Consider the following 9,859-nt stretch of genomic DNA (forward strand, 5'->3'; position numbering starts at 1 on the left):
GCTGCCCTGCCCGATAACTCTTCGACATCCTTACTGAGGTTTATGGTCACACAGTTATCTAACCTGGCATCTGTGATTTTGCGACACCTGGATTCATAATTAAGATGGCGGCTACATGTTATCGCGGGGCACTTCAGTGGAACTGTGTAGGGCTCTCCACGAAGGTCGGAGAGCTCAAATCTTGTCTTTGCATGAACAAGTTCCAAGTATGGGCCCTGAATTACTGGAGGAGGTCAACGCGTTGCCAGCCATTCCAGGTTTCAGTGGATACGTGCCTCCTTGAATGAGCGACCCACGTGTGCACACGGGTAACTCTCCGTGAAAGGTGGCGGTGTATGTCGATACGCAGTTTCCTCGGGTCCGCCTTGCTCTGGAAAACTGATGTACTCCATTTAGTCCTCGCAGCAGACGAGTGCGGGACGCCTTAGCGGATGCGTTGTTTGTTCTCCTATCATCTTCGGCCTCTGTTCATCACAGGCCAAACGACTACGCCACAAGTGTTCAGTGGTCCACTGGGACAATTTCCGCACCATTATACAAGGTCACTTTCACTATTGCTTCTAGACCGCATAAAAAGCGCGCTAAATGAGGCTACAACCATCATCTTGGTGGAGAGTGGTCGACGAGCATCGGATGTCCCTGTGTTGAACTTGCGGGCTGCTCGTCGACAACCGAATTCACTGCAACTAGAGACCCAACTTCTGTTCACTCATGCACAAGACTAAATTACATTACTGCTAAGACTCGAAGGTATGAGCGTGGTCTCTCGCGACGGCAATGGCATCTCATGCTATGGACCACGGTTGTCGTCGTCCTGATGCAGCAGCCACAGCAGACTTATCTCCGGATGATTTCGCAAGACAAGCAGCGCACAAGTTTTCCCCGAGTACGATGCACTGCCTGCACCAGTTCCAAGAACTTATAGGCATACCAGCCCATGTCGATAAGCTGCCATCTGTTGCAGACACCGAGGGAATCACGAGCCCATCCTCCATGCCTGAATTGCTTGCAGCTATAGATGCTGCCAACCGAAAGGCAGCGCCCAATCCAGACTCCATACGTACGATGTTTACAAGATACTCAATTGTGCTGCATTTCCTCAACTCCTTGAAACCATAAACAGGGTATGGCAAAGCGACGACGTACCAAAGAGCTGGAAATCGGCTATTGTCGTCCCTATTCAGAAACAGGGGAAAACGCCAACAGGCCTTAGCAACTGTCGACCTATATACTTAACGCCAACTAATTGCGAGCTTGCTGCGAAAATTCTCGCAACATGAATCTCGTGGTGGCTTGGACATCACTGTTTCTACCACTCTGCCCAACTTGGTTTTCGATCATCCATAGGCACAGAAGACGGGTTGGCTGTCTTGGTGTCCCCAGTATTATCATCCACCCGTAGCCACAATGTACGCACCGTCCTCGCCATGGGTGTCGTAAAGGCTTATGATATCAGTCATGCTTCCGTTCTGGACTCGTGACATGCTCCATTTACCGCTTGGAGTACGAAGTTTTGTAAAATATTCCCTTCAAGGCAGACAATTTGCAATACGCCTTAGTTGCGATGCCATCGGACCATTCGTCGCTCTTCGTCCAGTTTACCCCAGGAATCAGTGTTATCACCAACATTATTTATTATTGCATTTATCTCCCTTGCATTACGGTTACATGATGTTCCTGATGTTAAATTCTTAATATACGCTGATGAAATCACGGTGTGGAGCACACACAGCGATACTGACTCAATCGGCTGCCCTGCAATCAGCTTCAGATATTATACGTTTACGTATGCTTCTTCCATTGGGCTTGAACTTTCCGCCAGTAAAACTACGTTCGTGTCAGTCGCCAACCGCTGGGGACGTCGTAAACTAGCTGCAACACCTATTCCTCTACATCTGTCCGGAACCCCACTCCAGGAAAGTACAATAAAAATATTGGGTTAAACAATTCATGAGTCAGGAATGGGGCTGAAACGGGAGGCTAACCAAAATAGTACTTACTTAAGTTGAGGACAACCCAGAGGGCTATGGAACGAAAAATGGAGAGAAATAACTCAAGTTACCGACATTCTAGTGGAAATTAAGAAGAAGAAATGGGCATGGGCAGGACATGTAGTGCGAAGAGAAGATAACCGATGGTAGCTTAGGGTAACAAACTGGATTCCAAGGGAAGGAAAGCGTTGCAGGGGGCGGCAGTAAGTTAGGTGGGCGGATGAGGTTAAGAAGTTCGCAGGGGTCAAGTGGATGTAGCTAGCACAGAACCGGGTTAAGTGGAGAAATATGGGAGAGGCCTTCGCCCTGCAGTAGTATAGCCAGGCTGATGATGAGTCAGAAACTGAAACTGCACGGCTGTCTCGCTGTAAAAACACGCGATCAGTGCTATGGGTCCGATCAGACACATTGTATCAAAAACGGGCGGCGCCCGCTCAAATGTTGCAGGCAGTTGGTGCGGGAAGTTGTGCAACCGCGCCAGGTTTACCAAGCCCAAAGTCGGCATTGTACAAATGCACAAACGTATCGCCTTGAAGCTATAAATCGAGAGTCAATGAGAGTCATCACCTACCTTCCTCCCATCACCCCAATCGTGGCGCACCACGACAAAGCACAGCTAAACACAAGAGATGAACTGGTGCAGCAACGACGTGATACTCTCAGGCTTAAGGCCACCTTCTCTCACGCAACGTGCGCTTCGGGGCTTATGTTTCGTCGCTTTCCATTCTACCGCTCCCCCTGCCAGTTCTTACTCCTTGAAGTGTTGCATAGCTGAGTGTTAACAAGACAACAAATTTACGCCGACCAAGAACACAGGAATAGGCGTTGTCACTTCGCGACCGAATTATGGAGCGAGACGCCCGCTTGCCACAAGGTTCCATCGCAATTTACGCTGATGCAAGCATCCAGGCCAGCAAAGTGACAAATGCAGTTTACAGCCCGTGCAAGTCCGCACTGAATAAGACATCAAGGTTTCAATTACCAGAACCTCCATTTTCTTTTTGTGCAGAGCTGATTGCTGTGCACGAGGCGCTCCGTTCCGTGAGCGTCATTCCCATGCTTCCCAAGCCCGTATCCTCATATGCACCGATACCCTTCAGGTGACAACACTACTTAGACGCGTCAGTAGCAGCACCTCCCCCCGTTGGCTGCGTGGTGCGGCGTTCAAGGACTCGCCAAATGAAAGGCGCTGCACAGACGCCTGAATCGAACGCCCGCGGGGTCAGCCTCGTCTATGCATGTGTGTATGTGTGTGAACAACTTTTATTTCCACCAGAGAGGCCTCCTACTCCCCGCCCTCGGCACGCAGGCCTAGGGGACGGGGGCCTGGTGACGTCATGATCAGTCTTATCGGTACATGGCACGCCCCTTGTCGAATACAACCAGCATTCTATTGAACGCATCAAAGTTCACCGGCGTTCTATAATTCGTTTAGAAAGAAATTAAAGGCGCAGTATCTGTCACGCGCGTAATACCGCTATCGTCACGGTAGAGAAGGGGAACACATTTTATTTTTTTTTTATTTCTAACTATCTCCCTCGGAAGTGTGATACCCTCTGCCGACAGCCTCTGCCGATAGCTCCTGCTGACAATGATGAGGCATTAAAGGCTTTCGCCTTAATATACACAGTCTAGCGGAACGCATTGCACAGCCAATTCGTATCGAACGGATTCCACGTGACCTTTCGCGTTCTAAAAGCCATGCTTATTTTTCTACCCGCCTTTCCAACCTAGCCTTTTCATCGCCATAGCCTGAATGAGTCGACAGGTGTCGCGTTCTTTCATGCCCCTCCTCTTGTTGGCTATTCGCTTGATTAGTCTGGCTGTTTGGGTGACTGTTGTGGTCAGTTTATCTAATGTTCCTAAATTTCTGTGGTTACTCTGAATTAACATGCCTAGGATTCTGATGGTGTCTACTTGTTTGATTGGCAGTCCTTTGAGCTCTGCCCTGATTGCAGGAGGCGGAGGTCTGTTCTTTCGATTGGGGCCTTCTCGAACTACAAGGAGTTCGGACTTAGAGTGTGAACATTCAAGACCCGCCCTTAGAGCGTAAGTCTCAATGGTGTCGACTGCTTCCTGAAGCACACTTTCTATTTGGGCATCACTTTCCCTGTTCACCTACAGGGTAATGTCGTCCGCGTAAAACGTATGCTGTAGCCCCTCGATGGCGGCGAGTCTGGGGGGCAGTGTTATCAGTGCAATGTTGAAGAGGAACGGCGACATCACAGAGCCTTGTGGTGTTCCCTTTCCGCCCAGAGATATGGGGTCTGATTTGATTGCGCCGAGAGTGAGCTCGGCCGTCCTGTTCGTAAGGAAGGACCGGGCGTACCCGAGGACTCTCTCTCCAGGATTCAAAAGCGAGAGGTTTTCTAATATCGCCTCGTGCGAGACGTTATCGAAGGCTTTACAGAGATCAAGGCCAAGTATTGCCCTCGTTCCATGACAGTACCTGCGATCCATAACATCCCTCGACAGCTGGATCATGACATCCTGCGTGGAGAGGTTGGGTCTGAATCCTATCATGGTTGAGGGGATGAGGTCGTTGTCCTCTACATAACCCTGCAGCCTGTTGAGAACGATGTGTTCCATTAATTTTCCTAGGCACGACGTTAACGAAATGGGTCTTAGGTTTTCTATGTTAAGCTTCTTCCCTGGTTTCGGTATGAATGTCACTTTGGCATGTTTCCATTCTTGCGGTACCTCTCCTTTCCTCCAGTAGGTGTTCATGAGGTCAGTTAGGGCCGAAACTGAGCCGATATCTAGGTTCCTGAGGATTTTGTTCGAGACGCCGTCTGGTCCCGCCGCCGAGGTCGTCCTGAGTTGTCCTATCGCGTACAACATCTCCGCTTCCGTAAAGTCCTCGTCCAACTGTTCATTGGGGAGTCCTCCATACATAGGGAGTGGGCTAGTGCTAGGTGTCGTGTTCAGGTACATTTGACATAGTGCATTTAGTAGCTCCGCGTCCGTACCTTCATACTTTTTGTATAATTTGTGCGAGGTGATCCCGTGCAGAAGATTTTGTTTGCGTTAGGTCGAGCAAGTGTCGGAGCAAGAGCCAGGTTTTCTTACTGCCGAGCTGTCCGTTCATTCCATCGCAGATTTGCCCCCACTGTTGTTTCTCCAGGTCGCTGGCATGTGCCTCAATCTGCCTCCCTAGTTGTGCAATGCATCACCAGGCTAGTCTACACCCTGCCCTATCTGCACCTTTACCAAGACGAAAAGCAAAAGGTTGAATGTCTTATCCGGCAAGCTTACAAGACAGCACTAGGACTATCGAGAAACACCTCAACCGATAGGCTCTTAGCTCTTGGAATGCACAACACACTTGATGAACTCAAGGAAGCGCATTTAATAGCGCAGTACTCCAGACTGGCGCGCCCCAAAGCCGGGAGGCTTGTCTTGCTGAGGCTAGGCATCAATGCCGAACCCATGGCGGACGATCCCAGGCAAATACCCACAGCAATCAGGAAGGAGCTTGTTATCAAGCCCCTCCCTAAGAATATGCACCCCATTCACCACGAAGGCAGGCGACTAGCACGCGCACGTGCATTACACACCAAATACAAAGGAAACAATTCGGTTGCTTACGTAAATGCGGCCGAATATGAAGAGACGGACCGCGGTTTCGCGATATGTGCGGTGACTGGGGCCCGTGAGTCCAGCCTACCAAAATCTTAGCTTCAGCTACTGTACGCACCAGAACCTCCGAGGCTGCAGAGGAAGCAGCCATCGCGCTGGCTATCGTTTCTACCGAAGCAGATGTTATAGTCAGTGATTCCAAAACAGCCGTACGGAATTTCGGGAGGGGCCGTCTGTCGGCTGCCGCCAGAATTATCCTTAAAAGCTACCGTCCAGTCCCTGGTAGGACGATAGAACTGGTATGGGTTCCGGCTCACTCGGGCAATCCCGGGAACGAGAAGGCTCACGAATATGCCCGAGGTTTCGTCGGCCGGGCGGTGAGCACCTCGTTTCCCGCGGGCGCGAGGGAGGGCTTGCTCTCGTTCCATGATATAACTCGCCATTTTAGCCTGGGAAGGCGCATCTTCCCTCCACCGCACAATTCATTAAGCAAGGCCCAGGAGATACTCTGGCGCCAGCTACAAACCCGCTCCTTCCCCTGCCCCAAAGTTTATTCATATATATTCAAAGAGCAGGTTGACCCTGAATGCAAAGAGTGGCGTCGACGCTACTTTAGACCACATTACATGGGGGTGCGCGGCCTATCCGCCACCCGCCGATTTGCTGCCAGCTCCATCTCTGGAGGAGTGGGAGGCCGTGCTGCGCTGCTCGGACCCGGCCATCCAGGCTCGGGTCACTGAGTGGGCCGAAGAGATCGCCGACAGGACGCAACTGGCGGCCATCTGGCGCGGCCAGCAATCAAACTGAACCACTTAAAGCCGATGAAATAAATGTTTTCCCATCCATCCATCATCGCCATAGCTCCTGAATTAGGATAATGCTATCATTTTAACAAGAAAGAAGTACCTCCGACGCCGTGCACGTGCTCTTATACTTCCGTGTACGGTAAGCCTCCCCCGCTGTCTAACCCGCGTAGACAAGGTGGCGCTTCAGAGGGTTCGAGTTGAGGTGCCCTAACACCTGAAGTAATTCGAAAGTGGCCTCAATTTCGAGATGGAGGCGAAACGAAGAGGCGTCCGTGTGCTGTGCGATGTCAGTGCACGTTACAGAACAACTCAACTACCAAACAGGCGCAAAAGCTGCGCTAGGAAAGAGTAAGGCTTCCCCAGGAGTGGCGATACGCCCTGCACGTTAAACCACTCCCCACTAACATGTCCAAGGAAGACCACGAGGGTAGGCGCATGGCCAGGGCGAAGGCCTTAGCTCACCACTAAGAAGGGAAACCCGGAGTGTATTATGTGGACGCGTCCGGCCCGCACCAAGGCGGGTGGTACACGGCGGCAGTGATCCACGGGTCCAAAACGGTAAACTGCCTCACATTTAAAGCCCGAAGCGTAACACAGGCAGAGGAGGTCGCCATCGCGTTAGCAGCAACACACTCTGATTCCAAAACAATCATAACGGACTCGCGAGGGGCGTGTAGGAACTTTCAACAGGGCTGGGTCCCGTACCTGGCCTACCGGCTACTAAAGAACAGCTCGGACCTGGCCTACCGACTACTGCAAAACAGCTCGTACGTGGAAAGTCCATCCCGCCGCTTCATCGTCTGGGCTCCGGCCCATTCGGGGCTGGGAGGAAACGAGGCAGCAGATACCGCCGCCCGAGCACTTTTTAACCGGGCAACCTCGTCTCCTTCCTTCTCAGAAGAATTCACACCAGCCTACACTTTCAGAGAAATTACGCAGCTATACCAAAATAGACACAATATTTTCCCCCACCGGTGTAAAGGGTTAACAAGAGCAGAGGAACGCGTGTTTCTTCGCCTCCTTACGAATACGGTGATCTGCCCGGCGTCACTTAAACACTTTGACAGTGCCTTCTCCGGGGAGTGCCTGCACTGCGGGGAAATGTTCTCGGACCTTTTCCACATGGTGTGGGCACGCCCCTCCAACCCTGCCTTTGCACCTAATCCAAACACCACCCGCGAGGACTGGGAGGCGACCCTACTCGCCTGTTCCGACCTGAAAGCCCAAAAGGCCTTGGCCAAACGAGCAATGGCGGCAGCGGAAGCCACTGGGGTCCCGTACTAGAGACTCCACCTATAGTGTTTGTGAGGGGAAGGACACTAAGCCTGACCCCAGGGCAATCTTTATGTAACTCTCCATTTTTATTAAACGTTTTCACCACCACCACCCGCTCTAAAAATTTCCATACACACACGGAGTAAGAGGTCGCTATCGCCCTCGCCATAGCAGGATACTCGGCAAGAATTGCTGTCAGTTATTCCAAAACAGCAATCAGATATTACATCTTGGGACGAGTCCCCTCCCCAGCCAGAGCGATTTTAACGCAACGTCGAAATTAGCAGGAAGCTAGGTCGACGGGCAAAAACAGGCTAATCAACTATAAATTTTCAGCACTATACACTTGCCAATTGTCGGGGTCGGAGGGGAATTGTCGGGGTCGGAGGGGAATTCCCGCTCAGAGAGTGCGCGCACGGTAACGTCAACTGCCACATTTCCCCCAAGGCCGATGTAGCCAGGAGACCAAACAAATACCGGTGAACAGGTTCCCAGGCCTAATGAAACGCTGTTTTCGAGAAGGCGGTTGACTAGGTACGGTACCCAGTCCCGCTCAACTTTCCGAAAAGCACCTCACGAGTCAAAAAATATTGTTTTGGAAGTGGGATGAGACACAGCCAATGCAGGGGTGACCTCATGACCTCCTCCGCGTGTGTTGTGTCACGGGCTAGAAAAGTAAAGCCGTTTATTTCTTTGGATTGGTGGACGATTGCGACTATATACCATTCCCCATGGCGGCGAGTAGAGGCGTCCACGTAGAATACGCCATGTTTCAGTCCATAGTGGCGAGTCAGGGCTTACACCTGCGCCAGGCGCCGGCCATTATGGTCTTCTCGGTTAATGTTACCGGGAATAGGGTGCGCTTTAAGGGAGCATCTCCACTGAGATTGAAAGGAGGCTATGGTTGGATATGTAGTCGGGCAAGCAAGCGGCGACCCGACGATGTGTTCGAGAGACGTATACATATTGGTTGGTCTAAATGGGCTTCCCGGAGCTCCCCAAACGTGTTCACCGGGCCCAGTTAATAGAGACGCTGATTGGAAGTGTTCAGGGGCAGGTCGAGAGCCCGTTTAATAATTATTCGGGAAATGACTTCCCGTTCACTTCACGTGCATTCTCGTCTTCCTTCCGGAAGTGGAGGTTCGGAATGGAATGCAGGCGCTAGCCCCAAGGCATCCTTGCATCGTAATCTCCCGTGCTTGCTCTTAGAAGCACGGCGGACCATGCGGCCCACTTGGTCCCACGCCTTACAGAGTTTGGCCAGTAACGTTTCTGACCGTCTGTATTGATGTATAAAAAGCCCCAGTACCCGGACTTCGGCAAGTTTGAGAAATGGACTTCTCTCAAGAGACAATTTTGGCTGTCCACTTTGGTGATGGGCGTATGTACACAAATTTAAACTTTTGGGAAAGCGTTGAGAGCCACAGCGGCGAGCATAACGGTCCGCTATAGTCGCTGCCTGCTGCAGGCCGGCCTTAATGTCTCCAAGGAAGCCCTCCGTCGCCCACAGGGGGATGTCATCGGCGTGCAACGCATGCTGCACACCGGCTACAGTGCCCAACTGGGCTGGGAGATGTATCATGGGCAGATTTATAAGGAGTACGGAAAGGGTGAAAAAGAATAGACGTGAAAAAAAAAGGCTTCCAGATACCATTAATTTCTGCGAGAATAATAGTGCAATCTCGCGTAAATTGATAGAGGCAGACAAGATTAGAAAGAGTGGGAATGTTTTTGTTAGTTCCCGACCGCTTGTGATTCATAAAATTAAATGTAAATTTAATATGTCATAGATTTCTGTTGGATCACCTGTCTTCCACACTCTGCTTTTTTCGTCATCTTGTGCATGCTGCATTAATTGTTTCCTTCTCACCGTCCCCCTCTCTCCTCATTTGCTTATAATGAACTATTTCCCGATGCAAACTTCATTCAATTAGTACTTTCAAGCAGCCTATGTTACATCGTTCCTCCACTTCATATTCGCCGTCTTTGTCGCGCTTCGTAAAGGATAGTATATATTGGTACAGGCCATTTTTATAACAGTTGCCGAAACAAAATATACCGTGCCCTTTGCTCGTCCTAATCAATTGAAAACTATTTGGATAGCTGAAAACTTATTCGATTAGTTCCAAATAATTTTGGATATAAACTATTTTGATTCATTCGAATATGGAATGTAAAAATATTCGATTCGCTGTTCCATAATTTCGA

This window comes from Amblyomma maculatum, chromosome 11, assembly GCF_055883805.1.
Source record: "Amblyomma maculatum isolate TAMU_Amacu chromosome 11, ASM5588380v1, whole genome shotgun sequence".
NCBI lineage: Eukaryota > Metazoa > Arthropoda > Arachnida > Ixodida > Ixodidae > Amblyomma > Amblyomma maculatum.